Genomic DNA, 19,920 nt, shown 5'->3' on the forward strand with positions numbered 1-19,920 from the left:
ACTAAATACACACCTCCATTAAAGCTTCATTATTTTCTTGACTTTCATAGAATAGAGAAGGCAAGGCCACATAATCTGAGAAATATTAAAGGAAATGTGTCTTTTATTATTTGAAAAGGGGACAGACGTCTGGGGAAAATTCAAAAGAATGGATACAAAAATATTAAGAGGATAATTCTATATTGGCATTTAGGGAATTCTTATTTTCTTTTTTATTAATCTGCTTTTATGTATGTTCTAATTTTTTTGATTATGCAAACATCTATTACTTAAAAAGATGTTTTAAAAATACTACAAATAATATTGGTTTAAGTGTATTGTAGTTATCTACTACCTGAAGTGTCATCGTATATTTAAATATTGTATATAAACAATCACACCTATCTACTTACATATAAAAGCATAAAAGCTGGCACCAAACAATACAGTATAGATAAATAATTACTGTAGATCTGTACATATATACAAATATGAAGAATTATTTATTGTATATTTATATCTATGTATATATGCTACTTTTTATTGAAATATAGCTCATTTACAATGTGTTAATTTCTGCTCTACAGCAAAGTGATTCAGTTATACGTATATTATATATATATATTCTTTTTCATCTTCTTTTCCATTATGGTTTACCACAAGATATTGAATATAGTTCCTTGTGCTATACAGTAAGACCTTGTTGTTTGTCCATTCTATATATAATAATTTATATATATGCCTACTTTTGCACCTGTATCTTTCATATATTTAAATAACTGGCTAGAGAATTTTTGGTTCAAAGAGCTGTCAAGTCTTTACTATTTACACATTTCTAAATGGGCATCTTTGCACACAAATCTTTTTGTTTGGTTTTGTGTATATTATTTAGTTAACTCCTTTAAAGAGAATCCCTGGGTCAAAAGATGTGATAATTCTTTCTTTCTTTTTCTTTCTTTTTTTTTCTTTCTTCCTTTCTTCCTCTCTTTCTTTCTTTCTTTCTTTCTTTCTTTCTTTCTTTCTTTCTTTCTTTCTTTCTTTCTTTTTCTTCCTCCCTCTCTCCCTCCCACCATCCCTCCCTCCCTCTCTCTTTCTTTTCTTCTTTTCTCCCTTTTTTCCATCTATCTTTCTATCTATGGATCTATCTATATATTTTCTTGATCCTGTTGCCAAATTATCTCCCATGAATAGTGTATGAAAGTGCCCACCTCATGAGGCCTTAGGTAATTGAGCATGTTTTAACATTTTTTAATTTGATAAGGAAAAAGATACCTTTTTTTTGAAGTGTTTGGGGTTAAGATGGTACCATAGTCATGGAGAAGCTTAAGTCAAAAACTCCCCTGAATTTCTCTGGCTCAGAGCCAATCACCCTGCATGCTCTATATCGCATTATCCACAGGAAATCAGGGTCCACTGGTGACCAAGGGGAGCTTCAAGGCCACCCGAGTGCAGCATTTGGAGGGCATGTCAATGCAGGGAGGGACATTCCCACTCCATTGGTTGCTTTGACCTCATCTCTCTCTCTCCCTTAAGAGCTTATCTTCTCAGCTCAATTCTAAGCTGTTTAAAAAGCAGAAATACACCTTATGTTCCCTTGTGTTTTTCAAAATGTCTACCAAGTAGTGGCACTCCAGAAATACTTGCTGATAAAGAAATTGCAGTTCTAATATTTTGCCAATCAACTCTTCCCTTATAAACAGATTACCCACATGTACCTAGCAATATTTCTGCTTTCTGTGACTCTTACAAGCACCAGACAGCTTCTGAGAAGGCAGAAGGAGGAGCAAGAGAAGAGAGTCATTGCTAGAGGTGACCTGTGTGTGAGCTGAGACAGAGCATGAACACACAGCGTCCCTAGGGTCTCAAGCAGCATTCTGTCACTCAGATGTCTACAGCATGACAATATGTTTCAATTTGTCTGGAACAGTCCTGGGTTTTGTTTCTTGTTTCAACATAATTATTATTTTCCAAGACTTTCACTCTCAAAAACATGCCCTTCCATGGATGAGGTCCAGGCAGGGGCCCTGTGGGAGTGAGGCTGGCAGGTGAGGGCTGTGATGTATGGGAGAGAGCATGAGAGGTCCAAAGAAATCCTTCCCTATGGCCGCCATGTGCCATAGGGAGATCTTGAGATGTTTCAAGAAAAGTCAAAAGTTGCATTTTCAAATGTTGGGAATGAATTCTTTAAAAGACTTTTGTTCTGTTTCAATTTTGGAAAAACACTGTATGGGTCAGATTTGATCTGGGGCTACTGGTTTAAAAGCTCTTCTCTAAAAGGGAATACTTAGATCCAGGTCCTTCTAGCCCTGAAGATGTCTCCCTTGGAACTATGTATTTTACTAGGGAAAAAATAGAAGGGTCCAGGGAGTAAGGGTGAGAAGAAGGTTGTAGTAATAAGTGATAAAGCCAAGAAGCCAACCTTGGCTTTATCACTTATTACTTGTGTGACCTTGGGAAAACCTTCACAAGCTTACACTGCCTTATCTATAGAATAAGAAACATGGGGTAGGTTTCACCAAGATGTCTTCTGAGCTCTAGGATTCTATAATTCTCTAATTCTGACCTTAATCATTGCTTTTGGTTTTTTTCTAATACATTTACCATCCATCTTGAGTATCCTAAAAGGGGCTCAGTTATTCATATTTTCCATTTCTTAAAAACAAAATTAATTTCTCTATGTCTCAGATGTCTGACTCTTAATAGATGCACTATTGAAACAACTGAGTAGTACTAAAATATAACCCCAAAACAGAATATACAATCATATTAATTTTCGACCCAAGCATTGGATACTTTTCCTTTCATGTATTATTACTATTATGGAAAATTATGCATAGGCAAAAATTTGGAGAAAATATATCAAATTGGATACTGAATTTGTATTGAGTGACACTTATAGGTGTTCTTTTCTTCTCTGCTCTTCTAGTTTTTGAATTCCATCTAATGTGACTACATTGCTTCAATAGTAAAAAAATATAAAAATGATCTTATATATAAATGAATAGAAAAAGAACCAGAAAGTATTCACAGTAAACCATGAGTGATGGTTACCTTTGTTGAGGGAAATGAGATTGGGGAGAGGTATGCATATGAAAATTGTGTTTTCTATATAATTTTGTATTATTTAAAATTTGTATACATAACATTTATTCATACATTATTTATGTATTTTAACTGAATTAATTAAACTTTAAAATGAATTATGATTTACTTTGTATTTTGAGAGACTGGGTCTTCCTTGATTGTAGAATGCTTTGTCAGTTTCATGCCGAACAGAACCCTTATGCATCTGACCCAGTTTCTGCATTTTATTAAAGACAGGCTGGGGAGAGTACGCAACTTGTCCAAAGTAGCAAAGAATTTTGGAAGCCAGGTTTGGGTTGAAATTCAATTCTGCCTAAGCCAAGTTTGCAGCATTTCTATTTGGCTTTTAAAATTGTCTTCCTGAGTTAGCATGCGTTTGCGTTTAAAAATCTTTGATTTCTTTCTATCATGAAGTCCATAAATATTTTTCAGATATAAGTTTGGGGGTGGGAGGAAACACAGGTTCCCTAACATCTTTGTTGTGAACATACCTGGGTAAGCAGATTTTTATTTTCTCCTTTTTTGGGGGAGGAGGTGGGTGAGAGACATCAGTTGGATTATTCTTTGTATATATATCATAATTTATCATAAGTTTAACAGATTCATATCTCTGTGTGAAGTAGGCAGTTTATTGCTTGCCATTTGTCTACCTTCAAGTCCAAAAGGAGACCAGCCAGAATAGCTGTCCCCAAGAGCAAACAGCATTTGTTTTTTCAAAACAGTCTTTTTCTTGCACAAACCCCACCCCCCAAAGTCATCTATTCTTTCTTCTTTTAAAAGCTACCCAAGCATCTTGCTCAATCTCCATTCGTCTTACCTTCAGTGGAAGCCAAAGATACATCTTACCTGAGCTACTTTTTCTTGGAGAATATCCACTGTCCCTTTAGTTTGGGGCATTTGGGCATTATCATGACCAAGTTATAAGTGGAAAGATTTGAAGAGTAGCAGAAATTTCTAATTTTTTCCCTTTAAAAAAATAATCAAGCTTGCATTTCATCAACTTCTATCCCAAACATTGGGATTTTTGTATCTTCACTTTGGGGGTAGTTGTTTCTCTTTTGTCTATGAGTGCAATGTGGGCTTTGGCTCTTGCCTGGGTGAAATGACTAACATTAAATACATATATATACACACATATATAGATTCATATCTGCTCATAGGAAGTTTACAATGTGTCTCAATCAATTTCCCTTGAAAAGTCCCTCATCCCATGAGGCTGTGCAATCAGCCTCCCTAACACAATCCCACCTGTGCCTCCCTGAGATGGCTGACCCACACGCTTGACAGGTGACAGTCTCTCCTGCCAATTTCCTGTGGCTTCTTCTTTCCTTATTCTCTTTGTTCCTTTCTTTTCTTCCTTGTCCCTCTACCTGCAGCTGCCACTTCTAAATCATCCCCGCCCTTTCCTTCTTTTCTCGTGTCTTTCATGGGCTGCTTCATTATCTGGTACTGGTGGATTCTCTACCTGCTCTGTTTAAACTTGTTTCAGGTCTGGGACAGGTGGAGGTGCCTCCACCTCCTTATCCCCTTGTTATTCTCTCCTGCCCCAGGGCAAATGCTTCTCTTCTTTGCAAAGGTTGCACCATCCCCTCTTCCCACAATGGCTACCTTTGTGTTCAGAATCCCAGCACCTGAAACATCAGAGTGGGCTGCATACCACACTAATTCTGCCTGTGTGGATTACAGTATTAAAATGATCCTGCGGTCATGCCCTGTGACCTCCACAGTCAAAGTTCTCTTCTGAAGCATAACATTCAGTGGTATCAGAATAGTCCTGCTTGGGAAAAGAACATCAGAGGAATCCATATCCTTTCTTTCTGGAGCTCTACAATCTCTGATTCGCATCTGAACCCTCAGGGAGGACCACATAGCTACCCCTTAAATGCATACACAGAAACAAAGATAATTAGCATTTCCACTCTGTAATTTCAGTGTAGGCTGGAGTTGGCTCATATCAGAGCCAACTGGTAAATTTTCAGAAATTGTATGAGTTAGTTGACATCAGGTTGGTAGCTTGAAATTGGTCACGGGAGTATTTACACCACCAAACCCGGCAAATGCCACTAATCAGCTTCCGCACCTCCACCCTTGAGGTCCAATTGTTAAATATTCACCAATGTGCCAAGGGCAGGGCTCTGATAAAAATTTTAAAAGAATGAAATTTTGCCGTTTGCAGCAACATGGATGGATTTGGAGGGCATTATGCTAAGTGAAGTAAGTCAGACAGAGAAAGACAAATACTGTATGATAGCATTTATATGTGGAATCTAAAAAATGCAACAAACTAGTGAATAAAACAAAAAAGAAGCAGAAACTCACAGACAGAGAACAAACTAATGGTTACCATGGAGAGAGGGAAGGGGGGAGGGGCAAAATATGGGTGGAGAGAAAAGAGGTTTATTATGGGATTATATAAAATCGTGTATGAAACTTTTGAAAATTGTAAAGCACTATAGAATTTAAAGAATCTTTCATTCAATAAAAAAAGTTTAAGTGAAAAAATTTATGTGAAATGTGACAATTCAGCTTTATGAAAACTCTTTGAATCTCTTATCTAAAATGTTGAAGGACCTTGAAAGGCCCTTCTTTTAGAGAGGGTTTATGTTGGCTTCTCTTTGTTTCTAATATTTGGTCTCTTTTGCTTCTGACACTTTAGCAACAACAAGTATCTCACCAAAAATAAAATTACTAGGGACTTCCCCAGTGGTACAGTGGTTAAGACTCCACACTTCCATTGCAGGGGACGTAGGTTTGATCCCTGGTCGGGGAACTAAGATCCCACATGTGGTGCGGCCAAAAAAAAATTAAAATTAAAAAGCACTAGGGGCTTCCCTGGTGGCGCAGTGGTTGAGAATCTGCCTGCCAATGCAGGCGACATGGGTTCGAGCCCTGGTCTGGGAAGATCCCACATGCTGCGGAGCAACTGGGCCCATGAGCCACAACTACTGAGCCTGCGCGTCTGGAGCCTGTGCTCCACAACAAGAGATGCCGCGATAGTGAGAGGCCCGCGCACCGCAATGAAGAGTGGCCCCCGCTTGCCGCAACTAGAGAAAGCCCTCGCACAGAAACGAAGACCCAACACAGCCAAAAATAAATAAATTAATTAATTAATTAAAAAAAAAAAAAAAGGAGTACTAGTAATAGGGCTTCCCTGGTGGTGCAGTGGTTAAGAATCCACCTGCCAATGCAGGGAACACAAGATCGAGCCCTGGTCCCGGCAGATCCCACATGCCGCGCAGCAACTAAGCTCGTGTGCCACAACTACTGAGCCTGCGCACTAGAGTCTGTGAGCCACAACTACTGAGCCCGCGTGCTGCAACTACTGAAGCCCTGTGTGCCCTAGAGCCCATGCTCCGCACCAAGAGAAGCCACCGCAATGAGAAAACCTCACGCCGTAATGAAGAGTAGCCCCCGCTTGCCACAACTAGAGAAAGCCTGCATGTAGCAACGAAGACCCAACGCAGCCAAAAATAAGTAAATAAAATAAATAAATTTTTTTTTAAAAGTACTAGTAATAGATACGGATGTCCCCTTTTTTGTTTCTAGAGTTTATTTCCTGTTTTGCTTTTTTATCCTGGGTTTTTCCATTGCAGCCATTGTTTGAGGTTAACTGAGCTACCGTATTGTATCAGGGAAAATGATTCCATTGTCTGTTACTCACTTATGGCACCGATTCTGCAACTTCTGCCTTGTCACATCTCTTTTCTGCCCTTCGAACATCAGTTGACTCTTTTCTTCCCTGGCCATTTTCAGAAATTTCCCCCAGAAGCCTCTTCATGACAATTTCATCAGTAATGGAAGGCATGTTGTGAGCTTGGTGTGAATGAGAAAGAATTCAAGATGCTGTGACACCAAGAGATAATGTCCCTAAAGAACTTTACTCCATGGCACAACCAGGACTAGAACGCAGGTCTCTGAACCTAGTATTCTCACTAGTAAACAGCCTTGCTTATTTTGATGCTGGAGTGCTTGTAATTCATTCTGCTTTAACTTTCTAGAAGTTAGGTCAGTAATTACAACTACATTCAAAAAGTTCAAGCCAAAAGAAGAAAAAAAAAGGAAACAAAATGTATAGCTTCACATCTGGGATTCAGGTTATAAAGCAACATCATCAGGAATCTTTCTATTTATCCCCGGAATCTTTTTGCTTTCCTCTGTCCCATCCTTCTCAAGCAGCCTCTCCCCCATGTGATAGTAACCCAGGAGCACCCAGCTCACATTCTACCAGTTGAGGATGTGCAACAAAAAGAAAGAAAAAGTCTCTGGAAGGTTCTGTTTGGTCTGGCACAGGCCAACTGCCTCTTTCCTGGAGTCACAGGTTGGGGTCAACTCCACTCATGTCAAAAAGAAAAATGGGGGTGCTGTTTTTAAAGACTAGAAATAAAATGATGGATAGACAAGACACAACAGATGTCCAAGAGAGCCCTGTGGAGAATTAAAAAAAGTTACATCTGGCATTAACACAGCTGCACTTGTGCACAGCGATGGTGCCAATATGGAAATGCTACTGTGTCTTCCAGCTTCCTACAGCATAGGAAGCCATAGTAGACATTTCCGAGGTGAGTTGATTAGCATGGTGAAAGCATGAATGTTGTTGGCAGATGGAAAACTGATACTTTCCTAGTTCTCAGTGGCAGAGAAATCGACTAATGCTTTCTTAACTCTTGACGGTTTTGTTGAAAAATATTTTATTCCAAGTATCCTTTTTTCTTTAAATATCTCACTTTCTCATTTTTCACAATCAAGTAATTTCAGTGGAAATGGACAAAACACCAGATAGTGGCTCTAGACTGACAGGATGATGAAATAGATGACGGCCTTGGTCTATCCTATTCTTAATTTCCATGATTTTTAAAAGCGCAGGCTGCTGGCCCAAAATGAGACAAGTAGGAAAAGTGTTTGGAACATAGACGTGAAATGTATCCAGAACGAATGTCTGATAGGCTACCCACGCATTCCCCCAACCTGCCCCAAATGGCGATATTTTCTATAATCCAGTCTTTCATCTGGCCTCTTCCCAGTAACGGGCTGCCTTTCTCCTGTGTAATGTGAGCATCAAGTATGTATCATGGCCCACCCTGAAGCACAAATAACAAAATAATTTGAAAATTTTTATTTTAAAGAAAACATGGTGTTAAATAATAGAATATTCTTAAATAATAGGATTCCAAAATGTGAGTTTCACTGCAAAGTAAAGGAGCTGTTACAGTGGAGGATTACTGGACTGAATGTCAATATTATGACATAGTATGAGTGTGTTTCGTGTTTGGTAATTGCAATCATTGTCGCTTTTGTTGTGGTCATCCATTTACAATGCTTGGCTAGGTGCGCAGAGCAGTAGTTTTCCTGAAGTGAACCAAAATATTCTGAGCCAGAAACTCTGGAGGTGCAGCCTAGCACTGTGTTTTAACAAGTCCTCTAGGTGATGCCAGCTAAGATTACAGAATCATTGGGTTTTATCTTTTAATTTCCCTAAGTCTTAGTTTCATCACCTGTAATATGTGCATAGTACCTATCTTGCCAGCCTTTCATGGGGATTAAATTTGACCAAAATTCTGAGCGTTACTAATTTTAATAATAAAATAAGAATGCATGTGAAAGTTCATAAGATGCTATAATTTAGGTATGAATTGAAATATCTTATTGTGATACAAAATGAAATATCTTATCCTTTTTTGCATAAAAGAGTCAGGTGCCAGGAATCAACACTGAATGACAACATATAATCAAATTCTCAATGAAATATGGCAATAAAGTGATTAGTTCAGTGTCTAACCCCTTTGGCCACTGCCTAATAAATAGGACCTACTACTACTATTACTCAATTAATTTATCAAATTTACATTTTAAAGGAGTTAGGTCAAGTAAAATCCTATGTTTCAGTTCCAGAATCCTTTTCCCCAGAACAAGACAGAGCTTGTCTTAAGTATTCTTCTGCTCAGAGAAAGAGTAATGAACATAAATATTTCATGAATACCTTTTCTCAAGTAGACATAATCACATTTCCATTCAGTCTTAGGATTCGTTGAATCTATGAATGAGTTTCCAATTATCTGTTATCTCCCATTAGAATCCTACAAAATAGATGAAAATCTTTTTGCTACAATTAACTTTCATTTCATCCCAAAATCTAATGAAGAAACTTCTTTCATTCTATAAAAATTCTGGCTAAATTTATTTTGAGCTTTAGAGCCCTGCATAAAAGGGACATGAGAGGGAAGGCTCCAGAATGGGGATGAGATACACATTAGGTTTCAATTAACCACCTGGAAATGTATCTTGCAGAGCTGCAGCATCCTTCCAACACCAGCTGCTCACAAGGGAATCCCTCTCTTTTTTCTCAGGAAAGAAATAGAATTTTTACTTGGTCACTTATTTGTAGAGTCTTGAAAAACTGTAGTGAAAACTGAAGCGAATTGAGCTCAAGTGACCTCAGCTCGAGGAGCAATGAATTGGGATTTGTTTTTTCCTTTCATCCCAGACAACCGTGTTTACAAGAAGCACAAAATATCTAAGTCGCGAAAGCAGTTGCTACACAGTGCAGACCAGCAGTTCTCAATTCTAGTGTGATTATGGTTCAGCTGGTTTGGGGACCTAATAATCTGACTTTACCAAACATTCTCCCCCCCTCGCCCCTCTCCCCAGCGGCTCTAATTCATGTCTGTAAATATATGAAGAAACACTGGCAGAGGGAAAAAGAGAAGAGGGTTTTTACTTAGAAAAACATGGATTCAGGGTGTGGGTAGGTGAGCAAGATGGACAAAGAGTGTCAAAATGTCCAAATTTCCATTTATAAAATAAACCAAGTCCTGGGGATATAATGTTCAGCACGGTGACTATCGTTAATAATACTGGCTTGTATATTTGAAGGTGCTAAGAGAGTGCATCTTAAATGTTCTCATCACAAGAAAAAAAGTTGTAATTTTGTGTGGTGATGGATGTTCAGACTTATCGTGGTGATCATTTCGCAATATATACATATTGAATCATGATGCTGTACGCCTGAAACTAACATAATATTATACGCTAATTACATCAGTATCTCAATTTAAAAAAAGAAAAAGAAAAATACAAAGTTCAGTTCTACCATTTGCTGGCTGAGGCAACTTAGCTACCTTGCCTAGTATCTGAGGCTCACTTTCCAGGTCTATAAAATGGAATTCATAATAACGCTTACTTCAGTTATTGTTCTGACAACTGTATAAGGTAATCTTCGCCCACGTGCCTGGCACATAGCATGAGTTCAATAAACATTTGTCTCCCCTTTCAGCAGGCCTTTAAGAGTACATCTTTAGGCTTATAAAAAGAGATGCCAAGAAGGTACGTCCGCGCGCGTGCGCACACACACACACACACACACACAAATCTCCTTTCTGTGATTTTCCCAAATTCATAATGAAAATAGATATTCATACACCACTGTTTACTTTTACTCCTTCACTATTTGTACTACTGTCTTGTGCTGTTGTTTAATGGTTAGCATGTGTGTTTTTGTATCTGTGAGCACAAGTGGGTCTTTTCTGTACTACCAGCTTACAAACTTTTGGAACGCAGGGGCTACTTGCTGTTTTGTCAGAAATATCCAACAGTGCTGTGTACATCAAAGGTACTCAATAAATCAATAATGGATTAATGCATTTGTTGCAGTAAATAATGCCAAATTGCTGGAGAGTTGGGTAACTCTCCTCTCCCCTCCACACTCACTAAATAAAAATAAAAACAATTGATCAGACAATCCTGACTTAGTTGATCCATGGTCTCGGGTGAATTTTAAAAGTTCTACTGTACTTTTTATTTTTGAAAACATGTATAATGATAATAGTAAATAATTAATAATACCTTGGGTTTCATATAGTGCTTGACAGTTTTCAATTGTCTTTCACAAAATACATCTTATGTTTACTATCTGAAAGATAAGAGATCTGAGAATTTGATGAAATCATCATAATAAAATATGGGGTATCTGTTGAGAACGTCCTTAGAGTGATACAGACATCCCACAGAAACAGGTAAACACATTCTGTCTATGCCAAATAAACCAAACAAAATGAAATACATTTTTAAAACTGCAATTGTTCTATCTTTGGGGGGCAGGGTATAATAATAAATGAACAAATATCACAAATTATCTATGGCAGCAACTTTACTCAGATTCTCAGCAATCTGGGCTGTGTATACACCCCATGATCGTTATGCTATATCCTTTACAAAGAAATATCCAAAAGCTCTTCAGCCATCCCTACTCAGACCTCTGAGATTGTTCTGCTTGCCTGGGTCAGAAGTTGATATATATAAACAGTCTTTCTGTGCTTGAACTTGAAAGAAAAATCAGTCATCTGTACACAATCTGTGTTAGAACAAAATGTAATTTTTCCCTCTGACAATGTGTTTATGGTTGTTAAGTTATCTTGATTGCCAAGAGAAATCTGTTTTGTGTGGCAGGCTTTTCTGACTTAAAATGTCAGATGCCTTACCCTTCCAGCCCCACCCCCATATTGAGCCATCCTTTCAACTAATTCACAAATTGACTTGACTCTCAGCTAGGTTAAAAAAATAATTTCCTGAAAATTTAAAGTCTGGCACAATACTGCACTAAAAGTCCATTTATCTTGTCTATTTTTATAAAGCTTCATTGCAGCATCTGGCAAAATGCCCACTTCCAGTAACAAAGGCCCCCAAGGACACTTGGCAAGAGAGACTTTTCTCCCAAGACCCTGAAAATGATCCTGAGCTTCCTAATGCATGAGTTAAAAGCTTGACTGGGATTTGTAATATTATCTTCTGTATTATTTTTTAAAGTCGGAAGTGAGTGAAAATACTGTGGAGGTGAGGGGACCACAAAGATGGCAGGCTTTGAGCTCCACCTCTTCATTGACAAAATCAGGCGCTCACTGAGAGCTCGAGATTTCTGTTATTATGAAACATAATGGCTAAAGATTATCTAGATGGAGCGGCGCAATGATTCACTTTTGTTTAATCAACTACAACCTGTGTTAAGCTCTATCCTCATCTCAATATAAACCAGGCTAATCTTTCCACTTTCCTGCAGGAAACTGTGATGGCACTTGTTTATTCGTCTCCCCTGGTCTTGAGTAAATCCTTCCCTTCTCTTCCCTCCTCCCCCCGCCAATCATTTAGGGGGAAGGTTTCCAGCGCTTCCAATCTAAGACTGATTGGGCTTTCCTGTTGATGTCAAGTTGAAGCATTCCATTGAGAAAGCAACCTCAAGACTTGACTTTTCTTGTGGCTCTGAGCTAAGCAAGTGATTACATCAAGTGTACCCCTCTTTCATTCTAGCAAAGAGAAATAGTCTGTGAAGAATTGTTTGCTTGGAATGTTTTTCTGAGGAACTGAACACTTGTGTCAAAGAAACTACAGATGTGCTTGACCCAATTTGATATGAGGTTTTCCCTTTTTTGACCACAGTTCCACTTACCAGATCCTTCTTTTAGCATGGGGTATGTTAATAGAAAGCCACTTTGTCAGTTCTGTGACATTCAAATCCATGGTCATTTTGCCTCAATGATTTACCCCATAAACCTAAATGTCATTTCATCAGTGAATTCCTGACGTTAAAACTATTGATACCAAATTCCAGTGCAATTATAGAATTAGGTTGGGGTTTTTTTTCTTTATTGCATTTGGAATATTGAGAGGTGTTTTTTTTTTTCTTTATTAAATTAAGTGGTTTAGAAGAGTTTGAAACTCTTCTGAGGCATGACCAAAGACCCAATTCCATCTGTTTTGTTTTTCTTATTCATGACATAGATGATTTTATTTTAAACAGTGTACGCATTTCACTTTAATTCTTCTTCATGTCTGTCAGAGCACATCATCTGTGATGTGTGGATAGTTAACCGCAGCACTTTGCGGGAAGATTTAGGCAGAAAGTGAAAACAGCTTTGCAAAAGAAGTCAGCTAAAAGTGGCAGCTGAATGCTTATGGTGCTGCTGTATGTCCGTTCTGTACTGAGCAAAAATTTTAAGGGCAAACTGTTGGTACCTGAAACCTATTGGAAGTTGTTCTCATCCATTTAGTAAATGTTGGACCCCTTTCTCCTGGACAGGTGTCTAATGTCCCAATGACTGCATCCCGTGTGGATGTTTTGGTCTGGGATAAAGGCCAGGGACAGAGCAGCTATGTAAACGGAGCCCTCCTCTGGGCATGCGCTTTTGTCTTACCTCATTGATATTCAATTGTACCAGTGCAAAAGCTTCCACCTCTGAACACTTTGGTCTACCCAATTCACCACGTTTCTCAAACTAGGGTACTCACACACCTTCCTCACCCCAGCCACACATAGAGCGAGTGGAATGCTGAGGTCAACAGGATCAGTGGGGTGTTTCTTCCTAGAACATCAGTTTTGCCTGATGCTAAGAAATTTGGAATAAATTTCATACCAAAAAAGCAAGCATAAAAATACATGGAGTAATATGTAACATCCCCCAATTTTTAATAACAGAGGCTTTAAGGAAACCTCAATAACTGTAGACACCGTGGATAAACTACACCTTCAGAGCACATATTGACTCTTTCTTGCACTTCTTCCATGGAAAGATTCATGAAGTTCTCTGAGCCCTAAATCCTCTTTCAGAACAGTATCTGCTATTGTATTTTCAGATATTTAACTCCTAAGTACTAACAGGAGTAAGACTGGAATCACCAAGATACTGCGTACCTGAATTGCGTACTAAGTTATTTGGGTTGTAGCCCCTAGAAGTTTCTAGCTCTTAACTTTTTTTCATGCGTTCCTTAAACCTCCACCCCAATCAAAAGTGATCTTGTGGAACAGTTTCAAATCATTATAGGTTCAAGTTCCTATGAGATGTATCTGCAGGTTATAATGTTTACTCAATACTCATCTTATGGAACACAAATTATGCATCGTAGAAGTAGTTTGGGGTCAGTTTTATGATTCTGGGCCTGGTAAGATTCACACACTTCAAAATTTGGAAAAATATGATCACAGAATTAGACATTTTTTTTTGCTTTGTTGCATTAAGAATATTGAAAATTTTGTTCTTTATTAAACTAAGTACCTTAGAAGAGTTTGAAAGTCTTCTGGGACATAACCAAAGACACAATTCCATCTGTTTGTTCATGTGAGGTATACTTGTAGGTTATAATATTTACTCAGTACTCATAATACACAAATCATGCATTCTGGAAATAGTTTGGGGTCAGTTTGATCATGTTGTACACAGTAAGATTCACTAAGCTCAAACATTTTGAAAAAAGTTTCCGATTGCTCATTGCATCATGACTAAATACTGCAATAGACGCTTCAAGATTGTTCCTGTCCATTCTCTTTCAACGTAATTGTTCTTTTTCCATTTCTACTTCCAAAGCCAGATGCTCATGGAATTCAAAACCTCAACTGCTTTTAGAGGCCAGACAGGACACACAAGTGAATAAAGCTGTTGGGTAAGATATCAGATGCTAAGCTAGTTAGCATCTATGTTTTGATCAACCATGATATCTCCCGCTTTACATAAACTTTCTGCAGGCCAAATCAAACCCAAGCAATTGCCAAATTCGCCCTGTAGGCCTCCAGCCTGAAACTTCCACCTGGAACATCTTTCTCTTCTAATGCTCCATTCAAAACCCACTACTCCTCTCCAGTTACTCCCATGTGTGCCTAGAACAGCATCCATGGCGTACTCTCAGCCTTGGCTGTGCAAATAGTACCTGGCAGGAGTATCAGCTTACATAACAGGAGACACAACCAGTTGGGACAAGCCATGTAAGGCATTCAGTATGATTCTGCTTACCTGGTTTATCCATCCTGACACCTGAATCATGATTGTAATTACCATGCGGCGTCCTTCGAGTTGAAGTGTGTTCTATAACAATTCTTACAGGTGTTCTTCATCTCAGGTAATAAATGCAATAATAGGCACCATTGTGAATGAGAACCCACACTGTGGATGTGAATTGCAATCAGTTTACTAAATAGTTACCAGAAGCATAGTCATTAGTATCTATCAAACAAATTACAAATGGAAAGCAGTTATCTACTTCAGATTATCTACTTCTCATTTCTCCTCCCCACAGAATTACTGGGGTCCTTAGTGGGTATAGTTAAAAGAAATGATTCACTCTTAGCCCTACTTGTATTCTCTTCTTTTTTGTGGCTCTTTGATGTTTTTTGGTATCCTATACCATCTGCCTTGGGATTCCTGAATTAGAGATTTTAAAAGCAATTGCTGATAATTCTTTGTCACTCTGCTAATAAGTATTTAAAGTTCAGATCTTGAGGGTGATATCTAATTGCAGGCACCCTGGCGGGGCAGACAAAAGCCAATAAACCAGGCAGGCACAATATCACAAGCACAAGGCTTGGTGAGAAGAACCCTGGCTGGCCTCAATTGATCTAGAGTCCTTGTGCAGTACACAAACTGCACAACCATACATGCCAGCACTGCATCTTGGATTTTGCTTTAACTGGTTCCCAGTTGCTTCTCAACTTCATACATGTTTTTTTTAAGTGTGTTTTCTTTTCTTTTGTGTGTATTATACTCGAGTACATATCAAAACATTATGCCATGAGGGAATTTATAATCTAATGAGGAAAATAAACTTATTAACAATAGATAGAAGTAAGAGAATGTTAGGACAAAAGATGAGTGAGGCTGAATGTAGAGGAAGTCAATTTTAAGATGCTGAAATGACCCAGTGCACCATGTTATGTTTCATTTTTAATTCCTGGCCAGCAGTGTGGTTGATGATAAAGGGCCTCATCTTGAGTGTCAACCATTCCCAGAACTAAACTGGAAGTTCCTTAGTGGCAGGGACAAAGGTTCTTTCCTCTTTAGTTGTCCTCTGCAGGCACTAGCGGAACCCTCAACATTTATCAGGTATGGAAGATTCATCATCATGGCCATCCTTCCCCACATCTAAAATATTCATGGAAAGTTCATATCTATATTGCATTCTGTGTTTTCGGTTATGTTTCTGTGACACCTTTTATTCATTCAAAAGAACATAGTATAAAAATCTAGAATTTTAGCCATAAAAGAGGAAGAAGTAAAATGTTCTCCTCTCAACAGAAAGCAAGTTTCATTATCTCCCAATCAGAGACCTTGACAAATATATGGAAATTTTTATGCATCTCATCTATCCTAACTTTTTTATATGTTCCCTTTCTTCAGTCTGAATCTTCAACATATTCCTATGCCTTAGAACACTCTAAACACTATCACATCCTTTTTGCCAACACAGTATTTTCATCTGTTCCCAACATGAGTAGGTCATGTTCATCACTATTGCATCAAAGTCTTTTAAAGTAATAAATTAATTGAATTACTATTTTGTGGTGAATGAAGAACAGCAGAAGCCTCACTGCCACCACTGCTCCGTTCAAGTGAATACTTAAATTCCCTGGGCATGGAAAGGAATTCCTTATAAACTAGACAAATGATCCCTCTCTGTGTGATATGTCGATTTTTATTATACCTGCAGGTAGACATTGATGTACCCATTATTTTTACCCTAAAGCAGAGACATTAATGAACAAGATGAAGTTATAGCTCTCAAAATGGGGTGATTTCTTACCTGAATGACTGTCAGTATATGCCAAGTCCAGGAAAAGAGTAGAAGGAAATGAAGAGAGAAGTGGCGTAGATATATTCCACAAAGATTTCTGAAAGCTCTGATTTCTTTGTTTTGTTCCCAGAAATTTTCTTCCCTAAACTCTATGAACTTTGGCTGAATGCCCTAAAAGAATACTAATCGTTCCTTTGTATTCTAAAAGAAAAGTTAAAAGCTACCTTGGATTTTGAACTTATGGTATAGCTGAAGTCTATATTGTAATTTCAGCGGGATTTTGACACTTAGGAAAAAAATATTGAAATTATCCCATGAGATTTATCAAGTAAACACTTTGATAAGAAAACCGGCATGGCACTGACAAGAATATGTCTAGTCTGACCAGGCTGATATCCTTGTGGGAGTTCTGATCGACCAAAGGAAGCTAGAGATACAATCAATCTTAAGTTTTAACAGGGTCTTTGATTCTGCCCCACACAACACACACATCAATTAAGTGGAAAAACAAGGTCTGAACCGTTCAGTTATAAAGTGAGTAGAAAACCAGCTGGTAAGTCAGACTCAGAGAGAGGTTATCAATGGATCAGTGTCAACCTAGGGACACACAACAAATGGTGCCATGGTTCCTCAAGGGTCAGCTCTGAACCTGTGGTTGTTTAACATTTCTATCAGTGACCTAATTATTCAACAGAAAGAAGGTTCTTATTAAGTTCTGAAGGGTAAAGGAAATTCCAGATTCTTGGAAAAGAGGCAATGAAATTCAAAGCGACTGAGTAAATTGCCAAAACAATTGGCAATCTAGTTGTAACTACAACTAGAATAAGGTTGAATAGGAATAACTGGAATACTGAAGAACAAATTTTGCAGAATGAAAACAGGGAGAAGTTAGGTATACGTAAGTCTGGTGGTAAAAGAATTATTTAGAATTTCTGTCACAGATTCTTCTTCTTTGGTGACAGTCAAAGCCCTTCCCCTTTCATCCTTCCCCCCAAAGTTTTTATTGCTGAATCCAGTGAACCTCTATTTCTGAAATCTCTGGGAAGAAGAGGCAAAAGTGTGATGAGACCAGTATCAGATGGCTTTTTATATTTTAAAATTATGTTGTTAAATATCTAAAACTAAGGAGTCTCAGCTCACAGAATGAGGATTAGTCTCACTCCAAAAGCCTGATATGTGTGTGTACAATATTCATACAGTGCTGATTTGTTGAGCTCCACTCCTGTACACACCCACTCACACCACCTTACTCAGCACACGAAGTCCTTGGCCAATAACCTGCTCCTCAAGGAAGCCATGACTACTCGTCCCTCCCTCTAACTACAGGGAGGGAAATGAGCAAGGAAAATAAATACACCTGGCACAATCTTTAAAAATCAAGTAAAACACAAAGATGCAAAAAAGTAAAAGCCCTAAGACCAGATCTTTCCTCTAGCATGAAACTGGGAAATGTGAAGAAAATTTATTTTGGAGACATAAAAATGAAGAGTTAAAATATGAAACAACTAAAGATTCTGAAGTCAATCAACATAGAACAAAGAACAAAGCCTAGAGGAAGACTTAACCTCCAAGCATGAGAAAAATGCTTACAAAGAAGTATTATAATTATCTGTTCTTTAAGTCCACTGAGAATGTAGGGGTTGAAGGGGGGATGAGCCTCAACTATAAAATGAAAGAATAAAGTTATGTATAAATGACATCTTCCAAAATGTGACATTCTAGATGAGGCAAGTAAGGCACTTATCTTAGGTACAAAATTTAAATTTGGAGGCACCAGAGTCTCAGTCATCAACATAAATAGTATTTTAATGCAATATCTTAAAAAATCAAAATTAATGCCACAAATCTATGACAAATGAAATATCATAATTTTAAATAAAGAAAGGATTAACCTTTCTGACTTTTTTATCTCAATTTCCAAAATGGCTAGGCAACAATATGACCAACCCAAAGACTTAAGCTGCTACATATGGGAGTTTGAAAAATCCACCTTTGAAAACTCCCAAAACAATATGATTTTCATCCAAATATTTGGATGCTGTGAGGTATCCTTCTTAAAAAGGCAGATTTGTTAAAGCAAAGATACATTAGACTTCGAGTTAGCTTGCCTTTATCTTTTCCAGGAAATTTAGCTTAATGCCTTGCCTCTTGATTAAAATATTCCTAATGCAATGTTGACAAATCATGGATCAGCATATGTTCTCCTAATTTTCTGCTGAACCCAAAGAAATAAAGAAAACGAGAAGGTGCTATCTTATTCCAAAATCACCCTTTATAGCCAAGTCTTCTTTTTTCTTCTCATTTAATGTTAAATCCCATATATTTGTTTGGATTATTTAATATTATAAATGTCTACTTCTTCACATTATTGCCAGGAAGGACAGGTAGCTTTTTTTTTACAGTTTCCTGTTCCATTATTTTCTCTCCTGTAACACTATAAAAAAGTGAGTATTTCCCTGAAATCACTCTTGTCAAAAGCAGTAAGTAAAATAAGATCTCAAATGAATATGAAAATCAGGTCTTCGATAAAATGTGATACCATGCTGTAAGTGCCTGTCTCTTAGACCTCTGATAATTCATAAAACATCAAATGATCTGCTTTAGATGTGAAATCTCAAGTGATTCCAGAATGTAAATTTGCTTAACTGCCATAAATTGAAGGATTTTAGTGGGGTTTTTACAAGTGTTAATAAATCTCAGTTTCAACCCCTGTGTATTTCTCTCTCGCTCACCGCCCCCCCAATTTAGATATTAACCTTCACATTAAACATGTTTTCTCATGATGAGAATCATTTATGCTTGCTTGATACAAACATTCCTTACCAGTGGAATAATTAGATATCATATTGCTTTCATTCCTTTTTTGGATTATTAAGTAATCCCAGGTGGCAGTAAAAACATAGTGCTATTGGGGCTTCCCTGGTGGCGCAGTGGTTGAGAATCTGCCTGCCAATGCAGGGCACATGGGTTCGAGCCCTGGTCTGGGAAGATCCCACATGCCGCGGAGCAACTAGGCCCGTGAGCCACAGTTACTGAGCCTGCGCGTCTGGAGCCTGTGCTCCGCAACAAGAGAGGCCACGATAGTGAGAGGCCTGCACACCGCGATAAAGAGTGACCCCCACTTGCCGCAACTAGAGAAAGCCCTCGCACAGAAACGAAGACCCAACACAGCCATAAATAAATAAATAAATAAATAAATAAATAAATAAATAATTGGTGGAATCTCTTAAAAAAAAAAAAAAAGAAAATCACAGGCCATCATCTTTAAAAAAAAAAAAAACATAGTGCAATGGATGACACAAATATGAGAAT

The 19,920-nt window shown here is 37.9% G+C and overlaps 1 long non-coding RNA gene across 1 annotated transcript in view; it reads right to left on the reverse strand.

Moving 5' to 3' along the window:
- The window catches only part of LOC309663067, a 524,929-nt gene that overhangs the window by 493,424 nt on the left and 11,585 nt on the right, over positions 1 to 19,920 (reverse strand). The window lies entirely within an intron of this gene.

This window comes from Balaenoptera physalus (assembly GCF_965194825.1).
Source record: "Balaenoptera physalus genome assembly, chromosome: 6".
Classification (NCBI taxonomy): domain Eukaryota; kingdom Metazoa; phylum Chordata; class Mammalia; order Artiodactyla; family Balaenopteridae; genus Balaenoptera; species Balaenoptera physalus.